Source organism: Canis aureus, chromosome 24 (genome assembly GCF_053574225.1).
Source record: "Canis aureus isolate CA01 chromosome 24, VMU_Caureus_v.1.0, whole genome shotgun sequence".
NCBI classification, from domain to species: Eukaryota; Metazoa; Chordata; class Mammalia; order Carnivora; family Canidae; genus Canis; species Canis aureus.
This window is the reverse complement of record NC_135634.1, coordinates 4,690,011-4,717,567: the sequence shown is the minus strand read 5'-3', so window position 1 is coordinate 4,717,567 and position 27,557 is coordinate 4,690,011. Positions and strand designations below refer to the sequence as shown.

Below are 27,557 nucleotides of genomic sequence, written 5' to 3'. Positions count from 1 at the left end.
AACTTTTCCTGAGCCTAAATTCCTTCATTGGCAAATTCTATCAAACAATTAAAGAAAAAATAATAGAAAGACAAATTTTTCAGAGTATTGAGGAGGAGGGAAACTTCCCAACTCATATTATAAGACCAGCAGATCGACGTGGATGGAACTGGAGGGTATTATGCTGAGTGAAATAAGTCAATCGGAGAAGGACAAACATTATATGTTCTCATTCATTTGGGGACTATAAATAATAGTGAAAGGGAATAGAGGGGAAGGGAGAAAAAATGGGTAGGAAATATCAGAAAGGGAGACAAAACATGGAAGACTCCTAACTCTGGGAAATGAACTAGGGGTGGTGGAAGGGGAGGAGGGCAGGGGGTGGAGGTGACTGGGTGGCGGGCACTTGACGGGATGAGCACTGGGTGTTATTCTGTATGTTGGCAAATTGAACAACAATAAAAAATAAATTTATTATTAAAAAAAAAAGTAAGACCAGCAGAATCCTGAAACAAAATCTGATTAGGATATCACAGGAAAACACAAATATTACTCAGGAACACAGATGTAAATATCCTTAACAAAACATAAGCAAATCACATCCAGCAGTATTAAAAAGTCTAATACCTCATGACCAATTAGTATCTAACAGAGAAATCCAAGATTGGCATTACATTTGAAAATAAATCAATATGCTTCACCACATAAACAGAATAAAGGAAATATGCCACATTATCATCTTATTTTTAAAAGACATATTTATTTGAGAGAGAGTACGTGTGCACAAAGCGGGGAGGCGTAGACTGAGAGGGAGAGAAAAATGCAAGCTGACGCCTGCTGAGCACAGAGCCCAACGTGGTGTGCGTGTGTGTGTATGTGTAATCATACATAATACAACAATTAGTTCATCAATTCAACCATTAGTTACTCTGAATTGTTTTTACTTTTGGACTATTATAAATAGTGCTGCTATGAACATTTACATTCAAGTATTTGTTTGAACCCCTCTTTTCAATTCTTTTGGGTATAAACCTAGGAGAATTGCTGGATCATATGGTAATATTACAGTTAACATTTTGAGAAACTGTCAAGCTATTTAGAAAATAGCAGCTCAACCATTTTACATTCCCAATAGAAATGCATGTGTTCCAACTTCTCCACATCCTCATCAATACTTGTTATTTTCCATTTTTTTGTGTATTACAGCCACGCTAGTAGGTACGAATTGGTATTTCATTGTGTTTTGATTTCCATTTCCCTAATGATTAATGGAGTTGAGCATCTTTTCACATGCTTATTGGCCATTTGTATATCTTCTTTGGAGAAATGTCTGCTCAAGTCCTTTTCTCATTTTATTTTATTTTTTATTTTTTTCAAACAGGGCTTGAACTCACAACCCTGAGATCAAGACTTGAGCTGAAATCAAGAGTCAGATGCTGGGACACCTAGGTGGCTCAGTTGGTTGAGTGTCCGCCTTCAGCTCAGGGCATGATCCTAGAGTCCTGAGATAACCTCCCAGGATCAAATCCCAGGACTGAGTCCCAGGACCACATCCCACATCGGGCTCCCTGCAGGGAGTCTGCTTCTCCCTCTGCCTATGTCTCTGCCTCTCTCTGTGTCCCTTATGAATAAATAAATAAGATCTTAAAAAAAAAAAGTCAGATGCTTAACTAAGCCACTCGGGGTCCCCTCTTTACCCATTTTTAAATTGTATTTTTTATGTGCATTCTACGAGGTTTTTTTTTTCAATATATTCTGGATTTATAGATACTGAGATAGATGATTTGCAAATATTTACCCCTTTCTGTATACTGCCTTTTTGCTCTCATGATAATGCTCCTTTACATGTAAAATTTTAATTCTGATGATGTCCAATTTATTTACTTTTTCTTCTGTTACTCATGCTTTAGTATCATATTTAAGCATCCACTGCCAAATCCAAGGTTATGAAGATCTATCCCTATGTTTTCTTCAAATAATGTTATGGTTTCAGTTCTTAAATTTAGATCATTGATCATTTTCATTTAATGTCTGTATATAGTGTATATAGTGTTTGTATAGGGGTCCAACTTCATTGTTTTGCATGTGGCTATCCAGTTGTCCCAGCACCATTTGTTGGAGACTATTCTTTCCCTAATGAATGGTTTTAAGACCTATGTCAAAAATCTACTGAGCACAAATGCTTTGGTTTATTTCCAGACTTTCAATTCTATTCCAATGATCTCTATGTCTATCCTTTGCAAATTCCACAGTTTTGATTACTATACCTTTCTAGGATGTTCCAAACTGGGAAGTGTGAGCCCTCCAACTCTGTTCTCCCTTTTCAAGATTGGTTTGCATTTTACTTCTTTTTATTGTTTATTGTCTCTTTTTCCTCCCCACAATATAGACTCTATTAGGATGTGAATTTTTTGTCCACTGCTGCACACAGAATAGAGCCTAGTATATAGTAGGTGTTCAATATTTGCTAAATGAATGAATGGGTTCTTGAGAAGATAAGAGTCATTTAGAGCTCCCAGAGAAGAATGGAGGTGGGAGGAGGAGAAGAAAGGGAAGGAGAGGAAAGAAGAGAAAACCATGGTTGAGCAATTCCTGTCAAAGAAGAGTTGAAATGGCAGGAAGGAGCGGCGATATAAGGCCTGAGGCCCCAGCACCAAGGGACCTTTCACAACCATACTGGCAGGAAGGCATAAGCAGCAGTAGCCACTCTGGTGTGTAAGTCAGTCTTTGGCAATTCAAATGTGCTACAACTAAAATTCATGTAGTTACTATCAGGTTGAACACTTTATATTAGTCAAAAACAAAACATCAGATAAATTAAACAATAACTACGAGTTGTTTTCTGTGAACTGAAAGGGCAAACAGCTTTTGCATCTTACCTCAAGGGTCTCCACAGCTTTCAGTATATGTAAATAATTATTCTTGATAAGTTAATGTAATTTTACAATCGGATCACACAACATTCCCTGCAATGTAAAAGTACCATACTGACCATTAAAAAAATTCTGAACAAAATCTTAAATAAATACATCTATCACATTTAGTCAAATTAAGTAACTGGGTAGTGTCATTAGCAAGTCTGAACACTACTGTACTAATGGGACCAAAGCCAGTGAAGAAATAGCAGAGCTAGAGTACATGTAGAGCAGTTTATAATAAATGCATTGGCAAATTTTCTTTGGTGTTCATTATTTTCTTTTTCAATTTTCCAAATTTCAAAAATGTAGATCATTAAGGAAGAATGAAGAGATCACTCCTGTCAAATATATATTATATAAACTTCCAATGAATAATTGTATTTTTCTTACATAATAGCAAAATTGCTACCATGAGATTAAACAATATATTGCTACTCCACAAATACAGCCATATGGTTCCATATGTTTCTAGGTTCCATTACAGTACACTTACCAGTTAATAAAGAAACTGCTAACCACAGGATGCAAATATGCCTCTTATTTAACTTTTTCAAAATCAATGAAGTGTTACTGATATAATTTGGCAGAATCTGACTTATTACAGGATTTAGATATGCATCTTCTTATCCTCTTGGCACTGATGATGATTTAACACAGTATGTGAAATATATAAACTAGCACTAAAACTGCACAGCTCTGGGATTTGCCAGGTGCTAATTGCTCTACTTAAGCCTCAGGGAAAATGCACAATTGCCCTGGGCAGTCATCCTAGGTTTAATTATGGTCTGGGAGTTCTATTCCCTGGACAAAGGTGACAGCCTGGAGAGAGCTTTGTCTCAACTTGGTCTTCATCTCAGCAACTACAAAAAAGACCACAGGCAGTTCACCACTTCCCCTGCAAATTCCACTCCAGCGAGCAAAACTGTTATTTATCCTTCAAATTCAGCTCAGGTAACATAGGCCTCTGTGACTTCCCCAGGTGGAATTCTCTTCTCAGTCAATACCTTATGCACATTACTATTTTCACTTTTGGATCATAATTTATTTGTTCATAGATCTCTCTTCTTTTAGATGACGAAGTCTTTAAGAACTTGACCATCTCGTTCATCTCTGCAGCTCCAGTACTTTGCATAAGATTGGCACTTAATAAATATTTATTACTAATTACATTAAATGACTATGTCACCTAGTGCTGGTGCCTGGGAAATAGTCGACACTTAATAAATTTTAACTATCAGATATTTTCTTCCTCTCCTCTACTCAAAATTTCACTTTTTTCTCCCCTTATCCCCAGTCTGCTGTTAGAACTCAGCTCAGGCTCTCATCACCTTAGACCAGTGTGGTTCTCAATGAGGGATGACTTTGCTGCCACTTTTTTTGGAGATATTTTTGGCCGCCACAAGTGGGATGAAGGGAATATTTGGTATTTGGTGCATAGAGGCCAGAGACGTTGTTAAACATCCTATAACTCAGAGAACAGTGCTCATTACAAAGAATTATCCTGTCCCCACTGCCTTCTAGACTTTAACTTCTTGAAATTGACTCCTGGTCATTTCCCTCTAGCCCTATTCTTTCTCTCCTCTAATCTATCCTTCCTAAAATCTCCTTTGATTGAGATATAATTGACATAAAGCATTATATTTGTTTCAGACGTATGACATAATAACTCAGTATTTACATATAGTACCAAATGATCACCACAATAAGTCTAGTTGACATCCATCACCATCTTTTTCTTGTGATGTAAACTTTTAAGATCTACTCTCTTGGCAAGATTCAAATGTACAATGCAGCATTATTATTATTACCTATCTCACTATTCCATTCCATTCTTGGTTTGTCTATTTTATAACTGGAAGTTTGTACGTTTGGTTCCCCCTTCACCCATTTTGCCCACACCACATCCCCAGCCTCTGGAAACCACCTATCTATTCTGTAAATATCTATGAGTTTGTTTTGTTTTTTTTTTTTTTTAAGATTCTACGTGTAAGTGAGACTAAAAATAAAAATATTTATCATCCTTTTCCTGTTCAAAAGGTCTTACACTTTTTTTTTAAATGTCTTTGGTTTTTGGCTTAGTTGCTGATGGATTTTCAACGCTATCAGTATGTCAAAAGTGGAACTGGAACCAAGTCTTAAAAATTCCTATTCCTAATTTGGGTGCTTTACAACTCTCATGAAAACTTTTAAACGAGAAGGACACAGAGGGGAAAAAACAGACTCTAAGGGATGGCAGCTAATTTTTCTTCAGTGATCCAAATTTCTAAACCTTGTACAAAGGCCAAATGTCCCTTCAAATTTCATTTGCAGTTTAAATTCTGTGTCACTGAAAGTTACATCACACACTGAACTGCTATCTCTTATGCTGGCTAACTATCCCCTAATCTAACCATGGTTTTGCTCAAAATTAATGTGATCTAAGACTGGTGGGCTTTAAAAACAAAGAATTTTTAAAAAATATGTGATTCCATTTATATGACCACATTATATGAAATTCCACAGAATTATTTTTTTCCCACAGAATTAATTCTTAAACATGAAAAATCACATACAGAAGTAGATGGAAAATATATACACAAAATTTTTTTAGAAATTTTCCATTAAAAATAACACTCCATGTAAATCAATAGCAGATCAGGGATTCATATCCTGAATATATAAAGAACACCTATAACTCAGCAACCAACCAACAAACAATTCAAAAGTGGACAAAGCACATAAACAGACATTTCTCCAAAGAAGATATATAAATGGTCAACAATAGGATTGCATGATAACATCATAACATCAAGAGTCATTAGGGAAATGCAAATGCAAACCACTATGAGATACCACTTCACAATCATTAGGATTGCTCTTGTCAACAAAACAGAAACTTACAAGTGTTGGCAAAGATATGGAAAAATGACAACTTTGTGCACTGAATATAAAATGGCTTAGCCACTGTGGCAAACAGTTTGGCAGCTTCTCAAAAATTAAATGTCGGATTACCAAATGACCCTAACTGTACTCCTAGATACACACACAAAGGAACTGAAAACAGGTACGCAGATACCATATACCAATACTCCCATTAGTATTATTCACAACAGCCAAAAGGAGAAAAACCACCTAAGTTCCATCAAGAAGTGACTAGATAAACAAAATGTGGTATGTATGCACAATGCGATATTATTCAGCCTTAAAAAGGAAGAAAATTCTGATATAGGCTATCTAATAATAAAACTTGATGATGTTATATTAATTAAGTTAGCTAGGCACAAAAAAGCAAATTTTGTTTGATTCCACTTATATGAGGTAGCTAGGATAGGCAAATTTTGTAAAGATAGAAAGTAGAACAGAGGTTAACAGGACTTGGGAGAAAGGAGAATGGGGAATTCTGTTTAATGGAGACAGATTTATAACTTGGGAGGGTGAAAAAGTTCTGGAGAAGGGTGGTAGTGATAGCTCACAATAATGTGATGAATTTAATGCTACTAAACTGCACACCTATGGTAAAAATGGTAAATTTAATGTATTTTTACCACAATAAAGAAAAATTTTACTCTAAATGTTATAATAATTTGCTTTATCACTAACTTGAAGGGATTTTACAAATAGTCTCCCTCTACCAAGATTTGAGGTTTTGTTTTTTTTTTTAAAGTCTAACTTTGAGATGGAAAATGTCATTGGTACATGGAAGCCTTGGAAGAAATTAGAATCCCTGATAACATAAAACGCAAGGAAATCATACACATCCCAGGCCCTATTATATAGGATAATCTCCTTCCAAAAGCCCATACTCATTGAAGGACAGGCATAGTTTCATGTAATACCTGGCACTCTCTGCCTGCCTTTCAGATCCTTTCTTCCACTTAATGTTGATACTCATAAACATACCAATTTTCTATGATGGTCATAGCTTAGGAGAGAAAAGAAGTACTATTTTAAAAATCCCATTTGCTTCTACATAAAGAAAAAGGGAAAAATATGGAACAATGTCCAGAAAGATTATTTTTTCAAATGAGATCTATTTTCTATCCCAGAACCAACCAATAGCAATTTTACATACTGTCAGTCAATGTTATTGAGCTTTATTTTCCTAGAATCAGTTATTTTTATAATATGAACTATAAAATTCCTTCAGTCAAAGCAAATAATTATATTCAATATCCATAGATTCAAGGACTGTGAGCATTCTGAAAGAAAACAGAAATATAAATCTTTTCATGCTTACACATCTGATATTCATTTAGTTATTAAAGATTTTATTTATTTGAAAGAGAGAGAGCTTGGGGGGGATGGGAGGAGGGGTGCAGGGAGAGGCAGAGGGAGAAGCAGACTATACTCATCAGGGAGGCTGAGGCGGGGGCTTGATCTCAGGACACTGACATCATGGCTTGAGCTAAAATTAGGAGTTGAATGCTTAACCAACTGAGCCACCTAGGTGCCCCACATTTGATACTTAAAGTTGTATTAAAATCTACTAATATTCCAAAATCCATATGCCTTCAAATCCATTAGAAGGTCTACAGATTTATGGGATGCCTGGGTGGCTCAGTGGTTGAGCGTCTGCATTCAGCCCAGGGCCTTATCCTGGAGACCAGGAATCGAGTCCCACATTAGGCTCCCTGCATGGAGCCTGCTTCTCCCTCTGCCTGTATCTTTGCCTCCTCTTTCAGTGTCTCTCATGAATAAATAAATAAATCTTAAAAAAAAAAGATTCGCTCTAAAAAAAATAATAATAATAGGCAGCCTTGCGCTCATAACATGAGGTGCTGAGGTTAACTGATGTCGTTGGCATTTATTCTTTTTTTTTTAAAGATTTATTTATTTATTTATTTACTTATTTATTCATGATAGACACAGAGAGAGACAGGCAGAGATACAGGCAGAGGGAGAAGCAGGCTCCATGCAGGGAGCCCGATGCGGGACTCGATCCCGGAACTCCAGGATTGCGCCGTGGGCCAAAGGCATGCGCCAAACCACTGAGCCACCCAGGGATCCCTGGCATTTATTCTTAGTAAGCCACTGGGAAAGTCTTGACTTACATTCACTTAAATCCCTGGGAAATGGTTCTCTTGACAACTTGTCTAGTTTGATTTTTCAGCTAGAATGTCAGTGTTGATTGGACATTATTTCTTAGGTTTCAGTGAGGATTTAGAATTATTTTTAAAAATAAAGAGCTGAGATAAATTTTTAATTTTTTTTATTTATTTATGATAGTCAGAGAGAGAGAGAGAGAGAAGCAGAGACATAGGCAGAGGGAGAAGCAGGCTCCATGCACCGGGAGCCCGACGTGGGATTCGATCCCGGATCTCCAGGATCACGCCCTGGGCCAAAGGCAGGCGCCAAACCGCTGCACCACCCAGGGATCCCCTGGGATAAATTTTTTATTGTTGCTCAGTATCACTTCTTTTGGAGACAGAATTATTATTCTCTTGCCTGTTTGATATTTTGTTTATGCCAAATGTAGTGAAAGGGAAGAACAGGCAATAGAGCAACAAAGAGCGTTTCTAACAAACATGCCTAATAATTTGGGCCATTTTTAAGGTAGATTCAGAATATTATACATGTTTTTCCATGTATATTGTGAATATTAAGAGCACGATTGAAAATTTTAAGGATAAGTAACTCATAAAACTGTTGTAAGAGAATGTCAACACCATCTTGGGAAGATTACAGCATAAGTTTCTAGCATTTCCCACTATATTCTTCACATTATCAAGATATGCTTGGAGATGTTATACACCACCCCACAAGTGTGCTATTTTAATATTCTAGTTATCTCCACCCCACAAGTTTGGTATTTTAATATTCTAGTTTAGTATATGTGCTGCCAAAGTGAGCACAATATTCTAGTTTAAAATGGCCCATAATGTAAGCAGTGCCTCCACAAACAAGAGGCAACATGATATATTGAATATTTGGAGGAAGAAAACTTGAGTCTGAATGCTAGAACCATCTCTGAGTGTGACCTTTAAGTAATTAACCACTTTGGTCCTGTTTCCTCTTCTGAAAAACTGAAACAAAAATCATCACTTTTCATACTGAGAGGAAATGTGCAAAAGCAGTTTGAAAACTGTACACTAATATAAAGATACTATATTTCATTATTAACAAGTAGTTCTATTCCTTATTCCCCCTGTACACCTCATCGTACAAGTAAAAGGTGCCGAAAAAGAAGAAAAAAGAAGGAAAAAGTAAAACAATCTCAGAAAAAGAGCAGAGGCAAAAAAAAGGAAAAAAAGGGGGGGATAATTGTTGATATAAAAGGAAAAATAGTATGTCAACTATCTCAACATATTAGCATCACATTAGAAATCAAAATTATGACATCATTTTCTTCCTACTCAGCATGCAATGCTACTCTTCACCCAGCAGAGCTGGTGGACAGATATTTCAGAGGCCGTAAAACATACTTTCTATATGATTCCAGGACCAGTCAGAAAGAAGGAGAAGGCTGAGAAGATAAACAGACCCCGACAGAAATGAGGTGGTCACTGTGTAAAATTCGACTATCCAGCAGTTCCATCTGTAGGAAACCTAATTGTGAACAAGCCACAAGCAAGAAAGGGTTCTACCTGCCAAAACAGGTGTTACCAAGTCTGTACAGAAAAGATCACATGGAAGCCTTGGAAGAAATTAGAATCCCTGATAACATAAAATGCAAGGAAATCATACACATATGGACCTATTTGCAACTATTTTGGGCTACGTTTAAAAAAGCATGCTTTTACAATTTCCAAGTTTACAGCATATCAGAGCAGCACACTGGGAGAAAGATGAGGAGATGCTAGTAGGGGGCACAGGACAGCAAAGGGTAACCAAAAAGGGGAGCTGTATCCCAAGTAAAGGGACCCAAACAAGCCAAACCAAACCAAGCAAACAAACTACTAAAAAACAGCAGGTCTCAAAGGCACAAGAATTTGAAGTCCCTGCTTCTGGGAGAACAGGACCAGCCCTTCCTTCCAGCTCTAGACTTCCTTACCATGCAGTTTGTAAACGGAGTTCTTCAGGATTCTGGAGACAGTGGAGAGACTCGGTGAGATGCAGCAACCAGAGAACAGCCGAACGGAGCTGGGCACCAGCGGGGTGGCGGATAGATTAGACTCTAGCTCTCTGCAGATGCCACCTTCCACCCAAGCAGCTCGTCTTCATTCAGCTTTACTTAATGTGGCCCCTTGGATGAAAGGGCCCTGTTGGTTTAAAAATAAAATTTTTTCATTAAAATTTGACCACTACTAACCCTCACACTCCAGGATCCTTAAATGCAATTGGTTCCAATGTAGCAATGGAATCTGTGCCAGGAGTTGGGGAGAGGGAGGCATGGGTGGGTAGAGCAGAGAGGACTTTTAGCGCAGTAGGAACTATTCTGTATGCTACTACAGTGGTTGATTCTATCATCTGCACATTACACATTTGTGCAAATCCATAGAATGTACAACACCCTATGGACTTTGAGTGATAATGATGGGCCAGGGTAGGTTTATCAGTTGTAACAAATTAACTACTCTAGGCAAGGTTGGGGGGGCAGGAAGTATATGGGAACTCTCTGTACTTTTCACTCAATTTTTTCTGTGAATCTAAAACTGCTCTAAAAAAAAGGTTTACTTTTTTTATTTTTTAAAGAGAAAAAAATGTAACCTATGGAACCTGTAAGCTTTCTTAAACCAGGTTTTCTTCCTGCGTTCCATATTTTCTGTTAACACCACTCTGCATCCACTTGCTCAAGCTAGAAAGAGAAAAATCCCATGGAAATTTTATTCCTCTTCTTCCTCAATCACACATTCGATAGGTCATTAAATCCTGTGGATGGACCCTCCCACATATTTCATTGCTATGCCTAATCCCAGGCATCCCTAATGAGTCTGCTCCTCACAGGCAGCTGTGCCCTACTGAGCCTCCCCTTATCCACCCCTGTCCCCCAAAGAAAGTACCCCCTTTTGGGCCACTAATGCCCTGTCATTCCAAGTCCAGAGCAGATCCTGTCATGCTTTTTAGGGACACACCTTTCTGTGAGACTGAAGCAGAATGGGACATTAACTCTTTGCCGGGGATAAGATGAAAAGTATTTTATTTGTGCATTAAAATGTTTGTTATCATAAAAAATCACACACACAAATTTGTCACCAAATTTCTCTTTTTTAAAGATTTTTATTTTCTTTTAGTTTTGTCTCCAAGTTTCTTTTCTTTCTTTTTTTTTTTTTTTTTTTTTAAAGATTTTATTTTCTTTGAACTAATCTCTGTATTCAGTGTGAGGCCCAAACTCACAACCCCCGAGACCAAGAGTTGCATGCTCTGCCAACTAAACCAGCCAGGCAACACCCTCCCCTCATCTCCAGATTTTTACTATGGGCATGCATTTATATATTTTACATGAAAAAAAAAAGGAAACAAAAAAACAAAAACAGTATCCTGGGTAAGACTTAATGCTTTAGCATCACTTTCAAACTGGGCTCTTCACAATCTTTCTCCTCAGATTACATTCCCAGTCTCATCAATCCTCACTCCTTTTGTACTTCACAGCCTCCCCTCTGCCCTGAGACCTGTGTGCAGCTACATCCTGGAAACCTTCCCCGCAGCCCAAGGCAGTAGCATTAATCAGCTCTCCACAGCTCCTCTGGCTTCCACAGCACCTACCATATACGTTCAGGAGAGCACAATGACACTTGGCTTCCTTACATTGGTTATTTGTTTTCCCCAGAGACACACTCAGCTCCTTACGAAAGCCACAGGCCACGCCACAGAGTGGTCTGAATTGCCTAACACTATGTCTGGCATGCAATAAATGTTGGATGAATGAAGGTAAAATCCAGTTTCATCAATAACGTTCACTACTGTATTATTAAGCCCTATATAATTAGGCTACCTTTTGACCTACAGCCCATCGCTTTGCTGATGTAGTATAACAAATCCCTTTGACAAGTAGAAGCATATAATGCACTCCCTCCTTCCTGTGCATTTAGCAATCTTTCTACTTACAGCATTGTTATATAGAACACTAACCTGTATATGAATACCTGCAAAGTGCTAAACAGCTATAAATAATATTTAAAATTTTTAAAAAATGGTGTGTGGGTAACTTCTAAAGTTTTACTGATGTGTGTGTATTGTGGGAGGTTGAATTTCCTGGCCAAGGGCTGCTTGAGTGGTGGTGATTATAAACTGATGGAGGAGAATCACTCATAACTGTGTTATGAATCACTGTTTAGGGAAGTTCAGCTTTTTATTTATTTTTTTTAATTTTTATTTATTTATGATAGTCACAGAGAGAGAGAGAGAGAGAGGCAGAGACACAGGCAGAGGGAGAAGCAGGCTCCATGCACCGGGAGCCCGATGTGGGATTCGATCCCGGGTCTCCAGGATCGTGCCCTGGGCCAAAGACAGGCGCCAAACTGCTGCGCCACCCAGGGATCCCAGTTCAGCTTTTTAATTGTCAAAAGCATTCGTGAAGCAGTGGAGATGGTGTGTCAACCACCATCTCACCAACTTCCCTAGGTGTTGATGTGGCCATTTAGAAGCACCATGCCACTTCAATCTTTCTTCAATCTCTTTTTTAAATTTAAATTCAATTAGCCAACATATAGTAACATCATTAGTTTTAGATGTAGAGTTCAGTGATTTAGCAGTTGCATAGAACACCCAGGGCCTGTTACATCACGTGCCCTCCTTAATCTAACCATCTGTCTTCGATCTCTTTCAAACTCACCTTTGATGATGTGATTCTCCTGTTCAAATCCTTTAGTATTTCTCTTTTGACCACAGGCTAAAATTTAAGTTTTCTCTTGCCTACAGATTAAAATCCAAGCTCCTTATCCTTTCCTCTGCCTTATCCTACAAAACACCAAAGTATCTTAGGGAAGAAACAGGATGGTGGTTGAAGGGAGAAACTAAATGTAACAAGTATCAATGATGAGCCAGACACCAATGCCAGGTACTGGTATTTTAAGATAAGACACAGTCCCGTCCCTCTCTGATATCACAGTCTACAGGGGAGACAGAAATCTAAACACATTATTGCCAGACAGGTGATAGATTATTATAACTGATATTAAAATGGTCAGGGGTGGTTTTTTTGCGGGGGGAGCCATGCACACTCACTCTTGAACCAGTAGAAGGTAAGGGGAAAAACCAGAGAAGCAAAGGCTCTCCTCTTGACAGACACAGTAGTACAATTTTAGGCCCAGGGACGTCTTCAGCATCCTTCAGTTCTAAACAAGGATTTACTGCAGGAACCTTTATTCCCATTTTGTATTTCACTTTTATTTAGAGCCCTAAGCTCCAAATGGGACTATTGTAATTATCCTTGTCAAGGGTGACTCAAAACTCACATGCAGTAAAAATGGAATTCTAACCAGGAAAAATACAGAGAAATCCAAACAGATTACTTTTTTTTGCATAAATAATATTGGATACATATTCTGATATTTGCTTTCCTGACCTCTCTTTCTAATTAGGCTATGAAATCCCGGAGATCAAGATTTTGTTTCCTTTGGTACTTTATTTTGTTATATGGTCCTTAAAGTTTGGGGCCTCATAGGCAGTGTAAGTATAATAGGCACAGAATAAACAATTATTGAATGAGTGACCTATATAAGACCTCCAAATTTGTAAGTCTTACTTTCTAGCACAATTACTACATGCACAAAATCACATTTTAAAACCCCAAACGTAATCCAGACAATATTTTGAAAAAAATTAAAAATGTGTATTTGCAATCAACTTAGATCAATGACAACAGAAAGGAAGTGCCACTCTTTGAAATAACACCTAGGCACCGACCTGCCATTATTTGCAAACACTGCCAACACCTAATGACTGCTTTGTGTAAAACAACCAACAAGCTCTAAGGGAAGCATTTATGAACACAAGGGTTCTCTTTGACAAACACCTGATCTAACTCTTGCTCCTAAAAATGAAATTCTACTACCACCAAGAAATAGGGAAAGAATGATATAAATGCATCAACAAGTGAAAGAAAACCACAGAAGAACTAAAATCTTTTTTAGCTTTAACACATTTTCTCATCTTCCACATTCACAGGCTTCTAATAGTCATTCACATCATTAATCACAGCCATTAATCATAACTGTAACAATAATCACTCATATTATTAATCATAACCATTAATCACTGGCAGTACCACTTTATGAGCCAGTTGTGCCAATTTTTTTTTAAATATTTTATTTATTTATTCTTGAGAGACACAGAGAGAGAGGCAGAGATGCAAGCAGAGGGAGAAGCAGGCTCCATGCAGGGAGCCCGACGTGGGACTCGATCCCGGGTCTCCAGGATCACACCCCAGGCCAAAGGCAGCGCTAAACCGCTGGGCCACCACGGCTGCCCCAGTTGTGCCAATTTCTGGGTAGTCATTTGGAAACTGGAATTCATTTTCCCAGAAAAACAGTGCCCTGAGGGCTGATATATTCCCCGGCCAGGCCACTGAGGTCCTCTGAGCTCCTGATACAGGCAGCTTCTTTTTTTTTTTTTTTTGATACAGGCAGCTTCTAATACTGCTAACACCAGCCCAAATAAGCAATGTAAGCGTTTGGCACAGGTAAGCTTGCCCAAGCTAAGGTGTCTCGAACCCTCGCAACTGCCCCAATGCACAAAGTTTTCAATGAACTCTTCCTCCTTCCTACTCCAGCCAAACTCCAGTTCCCTCCTGTGTGATTCCCAGCAAAGACAAAGAACAATATGGATCAATGAATTTATAATGAAGCATAAACAGAAGTCCAATATTCTACCATGAGATGGGAAACTCCGTTAGAATCTGTGAATCCTTTTCCGAGTTATTTTCTAAAGTGTGTGGCTCCCAAGTCGGTTAAATTTAGATACAAGAATTCAGAAAGTAACTCCCAGCACTTCAGTTGAACTTTTCCATCCATCAAACTCTCCCGGAAAAAACAAAATCTGCAAATCTGATCTTAGAGCCTCCACAGCCCACAAGTACTTAGAACAAATCCTTCTAGGCTTCTGATCAATTGTCCCAAACTACAGTTCTGGATCTATCTCTCACCCTACCCATGTCGCAATTTCTGCATGTCATCAAATCAAATCAAATCAAATCATAGTCATACACACTACCAAAGCAAATCTCCGTGTGATCAGCTTCCGAGCAATTTAAGAGATTAGAAATGAAAAATTTTAGGCCACGTGGAAGATGATATTCCTGGAGTTAAAGCGGGTTGGGATAAAGTGGACTCATGGCCCACTCCAGCAGAGGAAGCACTCTCAGGATCAGTGAGTGAATCTAAGCTGTTGCTACTTACAGAGTGTTTATACTTCCACTTCTCCCAAAGCCTCTCTCTAGGTTGTTTCAGAAGGAATCTCCAGTGTCAACACGTCTGGGTGGCTCCCAAAGCACACGTACACTTTACAGATAATTTGTCTAATGGTAGAAAACTAGAGTTTTCTCCAGTTCACTGGAGTTCTGGGATGAATGCTCATCCCTAGTAATCTCAGTGTTTATAAACCAAAGACTGCTTTGCACTAAACCCATTTCATGACTGAGGAATCCATGCTTTCCATTTAGAGTCCTTCAAAATTAAATTTGAAAAGGGGAAAAGAAAGTGTTCAAATATTAAATTTCCCCAAGAGGCAATTCATATACCAAAGCAATTCCACCAATGATATTATGTAATCAGAATACAGAGACAGAAAAAATCTGATATTTAGTATTTCCCCCCCCAGAAAGAGAATCAAAATTGTCTTTACAGGAAAAATCAGAACTTTGTAGGACTTCCTTACATTTATTTTATGGGTTAAATTTTTATCTTTGAATTAAATATGAGTTAGAACATGAAGGGGAAGAACCAAAATCTTTTATGTGTTTATGTTTTTAAGATTTTATTTACTTGAGAGATGGAGCACGAGAGAGAGACAGAGACAGAGAGACAGAGAGAGAGAGAGAAAGAAAATGAGCAGGGGGGAGGAGCAAAGGAAGAGGGAGAAGCAGTCCCTCCAGTGAGCAGAGAGCCCCTTACAACACAAAGGGCTCAGTCCCAGTACCTCAGGATCTGACCTGAGCCAAAGGCAGACACTTAATCAACTGACCCACCCAGGAGCCCCCTTTTCAGTGTTTATGACTTCTTAAATGATAACAAAGCTCTACACACACATTTATAATTCATTTCTTACTATTTCTGCATTTCATTTTAAGTTTTGAATTTAAATTTTATGTCAGAGTCTCTTTGATTCTTAGAAAACTGGTTTTGAGTTGATCATACTTCCCAATTAAAACTGTAAAATTCAACGTATTATAGAGGCATGATATTTATACACAAATTATATTTTTACATTATACTATCCCTATTAATTATGAGTCACTTAACAGAATATGACGCATTTTAAGAAATGATTTAGTATTGTTTGGTAACACAATGAGCAAGGCACAGAGGGAGATTCAGCTCTCTGAAAAGGCTGATAAGAAGACCCTTTATACATCCAACCTGACCAAAACACCTCATCTCAGTAGCAGTCTTTTTTTCTTTTGTGAGCGTAGTTTGAAATATATACACTAAAAACAGTATCAATTTTTATCTGGCTGGGGTGGGGGAGAGGGATCAGCATATCATGTTAGCAATTTTCGGTGGAATCACATTAGAGTTTCATTGTGGTAGCCGTATCACATTAAAATCTGTTTTTTTTTTTTCTAAATGCTTTCCATTGTGTATTTAGTGAATCTGATATGGAAAATTGCTAATGCAATAAGAGTATCATATAAGCTTTCCTGACTGTAATGCTCAGCCACAATATTCAGGAGAAGACGTTCAACTAGACTGGAGGCATTTCAGAGCTAGCTCTCCACAGTCTCTGAACAAAGACCTCAGCTTAAGTTCAACATTGGCTTCTGGAAAGATGGGCCGCTGAGACCTACTGTATGGGGGAAACTCTTTTACAGATTTTATTTCTGGAAAAACCATGGGTTCAGTGAAAGATGTGTCATTTAATTAATATTTATTGACTGAGCACTAGGCTGGACACTGCGATTGGCATTACAGAAATGAAAAAGATAGATGAAACATGGTCCCTTCCTTCACAGATCTTGAAAGCACTGACTGATGAGAAGAAATAAATGAGCACATGAGTAACTTAAGATGAGATGTGGCAAGAGTGGAAGATACAAAGAGCCATAGCAGCTGAAAGGAGAACACACCAAAGCCAGGGTCATCAGAGAAAGTTCTGTGAAGGCAGCACCTGGACAGGGCCATAGAATGTGAGGAAGACACAGATAATCTAAGGATCTGATGCTAGGTTGGGAAGCAGGGGATGGCATTCTAGGCCTTAGCATGAGTAAAGATGCAGAGAAAAGGAAGCCTGGGCATGTGTAGGAAACTATAATTCATTATTTTAATGACAGCATAAAATATGGAAGGAGTGGGAAGATAAATCCGGAAAAGTTGTCTGGGGTCAGCCTGAGGCTGCCACCAAAGGAGAGTAGTGCAGAGTGTTTGGGATGGTTTGGGGTGGAAGTGACAGGATGCAGTCCACTGGCAAGATTAACACCCAGCTTTCACGGGTATGATGGCTTTTAATGCTAACAGATCTTGTGAAATCTTAACAACTTTAGTTAGCACACGTTTCTTGAGACACAATTTACAGGAATATTTATTTTAAAAAGTTAGTTTATTGCCAAGGGGTAATTGTTTATTTTTTGTTATGGGACTACTCATAACATGGACCTTCACCAGCTTAACAGAAAAAAATATCTATAAAGCATGCTCAAACTATTAGAACTACTTATGAATTTACCGTTTGCTTTTTTTTTTTTTTTGCTTTAGAATAACTTTTCAACTCACTAGCAACAGTAACCAAGGAAATATAAATCCAACAGCCTAGAATTACAACTATTTGAAGAGATTCATGCTTTCAATGTACTGCTATATTTATTCTTTTATTCTGGAAGCTTCTCTGTTTCTGAATTCCCCTCCAAATGTTAGAAGCAATAAACAAAATCTGCACTCAGGTTTAAAATGTAATTAGTATGTTTTGCAAATTAAAAAAAAAAAAAAAGGTCTTAATTTTCCATAACCTTTACTTTCCCTTAAAGCAAAGTACAGTCTGCGGGTAAGTACTATTTCTGACTTACTAAAGGCGAATATGATGAAATTGCTGTTTTATTTACTGCAAAAGGAATGTGAGATATAAACTAGTTAGTTGCCTAAGTGCCATAGTGACCACTCCTGAAACATCAGCTCTCCCAATCTGGCAAAGGAAACTGAACTCTCATTAATCGGAATTAAACTATCCACAACACCTAAAACGAATATTTCAATCTTTATGAAATAATTTCTCGACAGATTTCTTTTCTCCTTCAACTGGCCACATGGACAGAAAGGATAAACAAATTTGCCTGCTGTTTATTACTGATAGATATCCTTGGCAAGGTTTCGTTAAAAACAACAACAACAACAAAGCTCTTCTTTCTCATACCATGTCTTGAGCAATCAGGGATGTAGTAGTTGACATCTGTGAACATTCTCTGATTAGCCATTAACTGAAGATATAGAAATAAGAGAAAAATATTTTAGAGGGAGAAAAGTCATATAGTTCATGCTGACGTTAAGACACTGATGATGATATCTCACAAAGATGTGAGAATCATAAAGTTCTTAGGCGTTTAACCTAAAATTTGCTTATACCTTTGATCTTCAGTAAACACTGTACTGATAAAAATGAGTTTGTTCAGATTAAGAATATGTTGGCACTCTCTTAAACATAGCTTAAAACCACAGAGCTGAAGCATAAAACAACTGGGACAAAGATAGCCAGTCAAGCATAAAAATGGGAGTTGGTTGTGTCAGAATAGATTAAGAGGCTGAGGGCTGTCTGCTAAAGACAGTTGTCTTGCCATCAATGAAGGCAATTATTATCACTAAATGTTATTTTTCTGATATATTATTATTTTAAACTTTTGTCATATTACATTTAAAAATGCCCCTTATTTATAAACTATTACATCATTTTCTTATCTGCAGTGTCCGTCTTGGAAAACCACAAACTTGAAAACAGTCCAAAATCTTGTTCATGGTTTCCTACAAGCATAGAAAGATTCACTTACTGAATTTGGAGTTAGGAGAATGTATTTGGGTTTTACTTTTACTTCCTTTTTAAACATAGATCGCTATTTTAAAATATAAACATCCGATGGCATTCCCTCACACCGACAGGACTCCTGAGGCAGAAGATAGATTTGTAGCGTGAACATTTCACTCACTCAGAGGGGTGCCCCAAAAGCTCTGCTTAGTAATGGCCAAGGAGGTGGCACTATTAAATGCCTTATGACTTTACAGTTATCCTTATGTATCCTTACAGTTATTCCTGCAAAAACCACACTTGCAAAAGATCATCCGAGAAATTCGGCAAACCACTGAAATGCACTTGTAAACTGGATCCATTAAAAGCAGCCCACAGCATCTTGCGCGTGTGCATCCCGCTGTTAACTACCGGGTAGATCATTCACAAGCAATTTTATTCTGAAACTAGATTTGCATTCTTTGCAGGCTCTGTCTCAGGAGTGCCCCTCCCAACCCAGAAACGAGTCAACGCAGTATTTCTAAATTATCGTCTGAAATTTCCACTGTCAAGGGTGGGAGGAGGAAGGAATAGGAAGGGAAGAGGGTCGGCGATTAGCCACCCGTGAAAGTGTTTTCCCCTCGCGCTCCTCCCTGCGCTCACAAGGCTGGCGTCAGGGAGTCTCCCGTCTGTCCCCCGCCTCGCCCCCTCCTCTCCCCGCGGCGGGCACCGAATGGGGGCGGAGGAAGGGAACCTCGCAGCTCCCCACACGATCCAAGCGCCGGCCCGAGACACTCCAACAACATTCCGGGCTTTTTTTTTCTTCCCGCTTCGCGTGTCTCAAAGGTAAGCAGAGCAAGAGAGCCCAGGACACGGAGGCCAGCGAGGCCGGCTGAGTCACAGTCACCGCCCCCACTCCGGTTGCTCCACTGCCCCCCGCTCTTGCTCAGCTCCGAGTCTGGGCGTCCACGGCGCCTGTCCCCGGCGCCCGTCCCCGGCGCTCGACCGCCGCGCGGTGCCCGGCCCGGCCGCCCGGGGCCAGCGCGCATCCCTGCCCCCGCCCCGGCCCCACGCCCCCGCCCCCGCCCCCGCCGCGGGACGAGCATCTGCCGCAGGTCCCAGGTGCCCGCGGCCCGGGCGCGCCGCCAAGGCTCCGAGCTGCCCCCTGCGGCCCCACCCGGCCCCACCCGGCCCCACCCGGCCCCACACAGGCTCCACCGAGAACCGCGGGGATGCAGAGTACAAAGAACCGAGTCACACACCGAAGGGCCTCGAGACGTCCCCGGGGAACGACGCAGCCGCACACGCGCGCACACACGCGCGCACACACGCACACACACACCACAAGCGCGCGCTCGCCCGGAGCGGGCCGGGAGGGCATCGCTTACCTGTCCCCGCGGTGCCACTGCTCCCTCCCCCCCCCCCCAGGCCTGGCTGCCCCCCGCCCCCGCCGTGGGTCCCCAGCCGCCCGCTCCGAGCGCCGCGCACTCACTGCGAGGCTGCGCGCGCCCAGCGGCTGCAGGGCCCGGCGGCGGCGGCGGCGGCGGCGGCGGCGGCGGCGGCGGCGGGGACCGAGACAGCGGCTGCGGCGGCGGCGGCCCCAGCCGGCGTCAGTCAGACTGGAGCCGCGAAGCCTCATCGCCCGTATTAGTGCGCCGACCTGGAAAGCGGCCAGCAGCCCTGCGCACGGGCCCGCCCCGCCTGCCGCCGCGCGCCCCGCCGCCGCCCCGGGAGCCCGCGAGGCGGGGGGAGCGCGGCCTGCCCCGCGGCCACGTGCGCGGAAACTTGCTGCGGCGGCGCTCGGCGCGGCCCCGCGCTGCCCCCCCCCCCCCCCCCCCCCGCCCCGGCCCCGGCCCCGGCCCCGGCCCCTGCGGGACCCCGGGCTAGCCTCGGCGGCTGATGGAGGCCCCGGCCGCCCCGCCTCTCGCCGCCCCGCCAGTCCCGAGATGTCTTGTGTCCGCCTGGAGCCTGGGGCCGGGAGGGCCGTTGCCAGAACTGGAGGCACAGAACAGCAGATCGCGGTGGACCTCCCTCCCCCACCAGCCACCCTTTCTGACACGTGCCGGGCCCCGACGGTTACCGTTACCTGCCGTTCGTTCCTTACCCGCTTTTCACGCTAAAGGGATCATTGCCCCCATCCGCAGCACCAAGCAACTGGTTTTGCACCGGCACGGGCAGAAGAAAACCTAATCACTGTAAGTGGTTAGTGGTGGTAAAAACTAGTCATGTAGTTATGTGGATTCTCATTTCTTTATTTATTTGCTTAACACCCTAGCATATGATATATAATATTATTTAATAAAGATACACCCTGTGGGCGCTGAGCAACGTTAATGCACCAGCTTCTTGCCTCAGGGCCTGGCTACGCCCTAGGCAGCTTGCTCTTTGAGGTCGCTGTGGACTCCGGGAACCTACTCAATACATTTAGGAAAAGCCCTCAACATACTGATGTTCCCCATCAGCCAGTAGCCCTTCACGGAAAACATAGCATTGAGCATCAAGAGGACAGTATTCCTTTTGCTCCTATGTATAGAAAAATCATACCTCCAAAAGGCCCTGATGCCTGAAATGTAAATGCAAGGCTTCCAATTTAACTGCTTTTTCTACTTCTGAAAGCACTGTGCTTTCTTCCCCTGGCAGATGCCATTTTTGCATTATCATACTGTTGTGATTGACCAATGACCTTGTATGAAAAGGCATTTGTGTTTGAACCTTAAACTCGAATTTAATTAAGTCCTACACCTGACCCATTTACCTCTATCTCTGCTCCAGGTCGGGTGTTAGGATTGAAACTGCTATGGGTGTGAAACACCAGGAAACGTTTGGACTGCTAAATGCTCCAGATAGGGCTTGATGTGCACTTTATGACAAGTAAACTGATTAGGTCCTCAGAATTAATACCTTGTGGCTCACAAGGTTGATTTTGTTTTGTTTTTAATGTTATTGAGAAAAGAAATGGCCAGTCACTATTTCAGCTTCCGTATGTGCATTAGATGATGTAGAGGACACAATGCAGAGCAAGAAATTATAACCTCTGCAATGCTGGCTCATGCTTCTGGCATGGAATCTTTTTAAGTTCACAGAATTCTCTTGGCTCTTGGCAGGACTTGGATTTGCAGATTCTTTGTGTGTCGTCTGTTTGTTTGCTTTTTTTTTTTTTTTCTGTACGTTATCATTTACATACCAAGAAATTTTGGCACCTAAAAGTTAGCTTGTCACTTATGCAGTTCCTATCATTTACTCCTGAAACCTAGTATAGAAAGTTCATCCATTGTATACAAGAACAATAAGATCTGATAAGCTCCAAGGAGAAAAGACCCACTCCTGGAAAGAAGGCCCAGTGTTGACACTCCATTTTTCAGAAGCTAACTATCCTTGTGATAAGAAATCCAGACCCTGCTGAATTTTTTTCCTCTTGATTTCTTGATTAGCTGCAATGTTACACTTGTTAGAAATTTTACCAAACAACTATGTAATGGGAATCATATGAGGGGTGAGACTCAGTCACAGGTTGTGATTTGGTGGAACCTTCAATAAAATTTTGGTGCAAGACCTGAAAATCACAGTGAAACTAAGCTCTCCCTTTTCTGAATTGCAAGGACTTGGTGCAGCATGAGCAACTATAGCCTAGAGAACAGTATTAGGAGGTGTGTCCTTACCCATGAGAGAGTATCTGTCCTTTTCACTTGTTATATATGCTCAACATAGGACATGATTATGATAAAGGCTGTAGTCATCCATCCATACAAAGATTCTGCTCTGTGCATCTGCTGTGCCTGATGTTTGTTCTAGCATTATAATTGTTTCACTCAGAACCACAACTACGAATTGTTGCCTACACATCCCTTTCACTTCTAGTTTCTTTCATATATTTCATCTGTAGTTCTGCCCTAACTTGGCCCTTTTTCTGACTCCCTCTTGAACTTTTCTTCAAGCCATCATTCAGTCATTAACCAGTATTAAACCCTTTCCTGAGCACAGGTGCCTGGGCAAGTCACGTGGACACAGAGCACTGGTCTTAAGGAAACTAGGTCTCATTAGGAAAGACACGTATCAATGATTATCATACAACTTCAGTGTGTCACTTAGGGGTGAAGGCACAAGGGAGGTGTCAGGGAATCGCCACAGAAGCAAAATTCAGCTACATCCTTGGGAAGTGAATATGAATGACCACTGTCTCATAGCCAGAGAACCCCTCCCATACTCACAGTCTGGGTAGATGCAGCCCTGTGGGTGCCAGCTTTGTAGCAGAGTGCAGCTGCATTTTAGCCCCCTTGGCCAGGAGCTCTGATGGAGGCACGCAATGCAAAGGCAGTCCAGAATGCCTACTATGTGCAGAATACTTGAGGTTTTTATGTATGAAAACCTGAGTTCCTAAGAAAACTGTCAAACTAGTTGGATAAATAGAAAAGTAATGTTGTTAAGTCAAACGAGATCGGGCACGTTCAGGTTGGTATGGCCGTAGACAAAATAACATTATTAGATAAGAATATCACCAAATAAGCATTCTGGGATTGCAACGAGGGAGTCATAAAGCATCTTGATTTGGTGGTAAAGAGTGAAAGCTAGTTCTTATTGTGAGATTCTCCCTGCCAGGACCAGGTTAGGCTTTATGCACATCATCTTGTTTCACCTTCATGATGTCTTGGGATGGGAATTATCCTGTTTTGCAGTTGAGACATCTGAGGCATAACCAAATGTCCCCAAGTAACTGACTCAGAACTCAAACTCCAGTCTGCCCGACTCCAAAGCCCAGACGTTTAACCTGTGACTACACCTCACTGTCTTCCTGGAACTTGAAGTTGAATTGAAAAGTGAGCAGATACGATATGGGTGCAAGTTAATATTGGAACTAATCAGATTCATCCATTCAATTCAATTGTTGCTTAGTAACATATTATTTAGTGACTAGGTAAGACTGAAAAATTTTTGTCTTCTTAACCATTTTAAGTATACAGTTAAGTAAAGTATATTCACGTTGTTGTACAAGAGATCTTTATAACTTTTCATTTTGTGGATTTGGTGTTCCACAGTCATAGCCATTAAACACTAAATCCCCTCCCTAACCCTTGCCAACCACTTTTCTACATTCTATGATTTTGACTATTTCAAATACTTCATATAAGTGGTATATTATTGTACTTGTCTTTCTGTGATTGACTTATTCACTTAGCATTACGTCCTCCAGGTTCATCTACATTGTAGGATTTCCTTCTTTTTTAAGGCTTCATAATATTCCGTTGTATGTATATACCACATCTTCTTTACCCAGTTCATCAGTCAGTGGACATTTGGGTTGCTTCCACCTGTTGGGTAATGTGAATAATGCTGCAGTGAACATGGGTGTGCAAATACCTCTTTGAGATCCTGTTTTGAATTATTTTGGGTGTATACCCAGAAGTGGGGCTGCTGGATCATATGATAATTCTGAGTTTAATCATTGATGACCATTTTACATTCCCACCAATAATATACACAGGTGTTTCAATTTCTCTGCATCCTTACAAGCACTTGTTATTTTCTTTTAATAGTGGTCATTCTGATGAGTGTGACAGGATATCTTATTGTGGTTTTGATTCGTCTTACTCTTAATTTTACTAATGTTGAATATCTTTTCATATGTTTGCTGGCCATTTGTATATTTTCTTTGGCGAATTGTCTATTCAAGTCTTTTGCCCATTTTTTAATAAGGCTATTTGGGCTTTTTTGATGGGTTGTGGGAGTTCCTTATATAGTCTAGATGTTAATCCTTTATCAGATATGTGATTTGCAAATATTTTCTCCCTTTCTGTAGGTTGCCTTTGCACTCTTTTGATTATTTCCTTTGATGACAGAAACTTTAAAGTTTGATGTAGACATATTTTCTGTTTTGCTTTTCTTGTCTGTACTTTCAGTGTCCATATGTTCACTGCTAGTATATATAAATAAATTGTTAATAAATGTTTATCTTATATCCTGTGACCTTGCTGAACTCACTTATTAGTTGTAGGATGCTATTTTTAAAGATTCTCTGGAGTGTTTTTATATAAACAATTGATCATATAATCTACAAATATACACAGTTTTATTTCCTACTTTCTCACTTACATTCCTTTTTCTTGCCTTATTGCATTGACTAGAACTTTCAGCATTATATTTAATAAGAGTGGTGAAAGGGCATCCTTGCCTTGTCCCTGACCTTAGAGCAAAGTATTAATTTTTTCCCTATTACATTTAATGTTATCTGTAGATGCAGATTCACTTTATCAAGTTGTGGAAGTTCCCTTCTAGTCCTGTTTTTCTGAGAGTTTTTATCATGAATGGATGTCAAACTTTCCATTTTTTTCTGAAATAATTGACAAATATTTTTTCTTTTTTATCCCATTAACATGATGTATTATATTAATTTTTTTTCTTAAGATTTATTTATTTATTTATTCATGAGAGATATATAGAGAGAGGCAGAGACATAGGCAGAGGGAGAAGCAGGCTCCCTGCAGGAAACCGGATTCGGGACTTGATCCCAGCACCCTGGGATCACGTCCTGAGCTGAAGGCAGACACTCAACCACTGAGCCACCCAGATGCTCCTATATTGATTAATTTTCAAATATTGATCCATCCTTGCATCCTATAATAAGGCACACTTGATCATAGAGCGTAATTATTTTTACATACAAAGTAATTTTGTTAATGTCTTATTAAGGATTTTTGTGTCTATATTCAAGAAGAATACTGTTCTGTAGGGTTTTTTTTTTTTTTTGCATTTTCTTTGTCTGGTTTTGATATCAAGGTAATCTTTCATGAAATGAATTGGGAAGTGTTTCCCTCTTTTCTATTTTCTAGACCAGAGTATGTAGACTTGGTGTTAATTTTTTAATGTTTGGTAGAATTTTCTAGTGAAATTATAGAAGTCTAAAGATTTTTCTTTTAAATTTCATATCCAATTCCTTTTAGTGTGGGGCTATAACTAATCAAATGATCTGTTTCATTGGTGCATTATATTATGTGTTTTTCCAAGGAAGTGGTCTGTTTTATCTTAGTTGCCAAATTTATGTGTATGGAGTTGTTTGTAGTATTCTCTTATTATCTTTTTGATGTCTGTAGGGTCACTACAGCATTATATTTAATAAGAGCGGTATCTCATTAAATAATTATTAAATATCAAATATTATTCAATTAAATGTTAAATATTAATAGTGATATTAAAGTATAACCACAGTGATACTTTCTCTTTCACTCCTGATACTCATAGCTGTGTCTTCTCTCTGTTTCTGTCATTCTTGCCAGTGGCTTGCCAATTTTATTGATCCTTTCAGAGAAGATCTTTGTTTCGTTGATATTCTCTATTTTTTTTTCTGTTTTCAATTCCATTGATTTTTGATCTTTATTCTTTCCTTCCTTCTGCTTACTATGTTTTGTTTTTTGTTTTTTGTTTCTGCTTTTATATTAGGTTGTTGAGGTGGGAACTTAGATTATCAGTTTGAGACTTTCCCTCTTTCCTAATGTATTCATTGAATGCTTTAAATTTATCTCTTAGCACTTCTTTGCCTGTGTCTCACAGATTTTATTATGTTCTATTTTCATTTTCATTCACATATATATTAAAATTTCCCTTGAGACCTCCTTTTTGGCCCATGCGTTATTTGGAAGTGTGCTGTTTAGTTTCCAAATGTTTGGGCAGAGATTCTCCTGTTCTGTTTCTGCTATTAACTTCTGGTTTCATGTGTTGTATTGTTGAGTACACTCTATATGATTTCAATTCTTTCATTTGTTGAAGTTTCCTTTATGGTCCAAGATATGATTAACTTGATATATGTTCAATATCAGCATTAGAAGAGAATATATAGCTGCTGTTTCTGGGTGAAGTTTTCTATAAATATCTGTTAGATCCTGTTAGTTGGTGGTGGTGTTTTCTATATTCTTGCTGATTTTATGTGTAGTTTTTGAAAAATCATTTATTGAGAGAGGAATATTGAAGCCTCTAAGTATAATTTATTTGTTTTCCCTTTCAGTTCTATCAATTTTTGCTTCATATATTTTGTTACTCTGTTGTTTGGGGCATACACATTTAATATTTGTATATCTTCTTGGTATGTTGAATCTTTTTATTATTTTTATATAATGTTCCTTTATGTTTCTGGTAATTTTTGATTTAAAGTCACTTTATCTGATATGATACTCACTCCTGCTTTCCTCTTTGATTCAGTTTTATATGATATATGTATTCCTATTATTTTAGTTCAGCTATGTCTAAATTGTTATATTTGCTGTGAGTATCTTGTATATAGTATACAGTAGGGTCATGTTTTATAAATCCTCTCTGCAATCTCTGTCTTTTATTTGTTGAATTGAGACCATTTGTATTTAATGTAACATATTATTGATATGTTAGAACTTGTCTGTTATTATATTTTTTGTTGTATGGTTGTTCTGTTTTGTTTTCTCTGTTTCCTTTTACTGCTATCCTATAGGTTACTTGAACAATTTTTAAAATTCCATTTTGATTTATTTGTAGTCTTTTTGAATATATGTATGTATAGCTTTTTTAGTGATTGCTGTAGATATTACATTGTATATGCATAATTTTTCACAACCCACTGGTGTTATTTTACCAGTTAGAAGGAAATACAGAAATCTAATCTCTGTTCTTAGTCCCTCTATACTCCTTTATGTATAATTA

General features: G+C 39.5%; 1 protein-coding gene across 15 annotated transcripts in view; it reads right to left on the bottom strand.

Annotated features, from left to right (window-relative positions):
- Positions 1-20,557, bottom strand: part of SMAD9 (SMAD family member 9) — a 75,660-nt gene extending 55,103 nt beyond the window's left edge. For 6 of the 15 annotated variants that reach the window (XM_077868008.1, XM_077868009.1, XM_077868007.1 and 3 more), the window contains exons 1-2: positions 20,285-20,371; positions 9,868-10,075 (exon numbers count right to left, since the gene is read on the bottom strand). The gene's annotated coding sequence lies outside the window, so the exon portion shown is untranslated. The other 9 variants (XM_077868005.1, XM_077868003.1, XM_077868006.1 and 6 more) reach the window with 6 other exon arrangements.
- Positions 20,558-27,557: the final 7,000 nt, after the last annotated feature.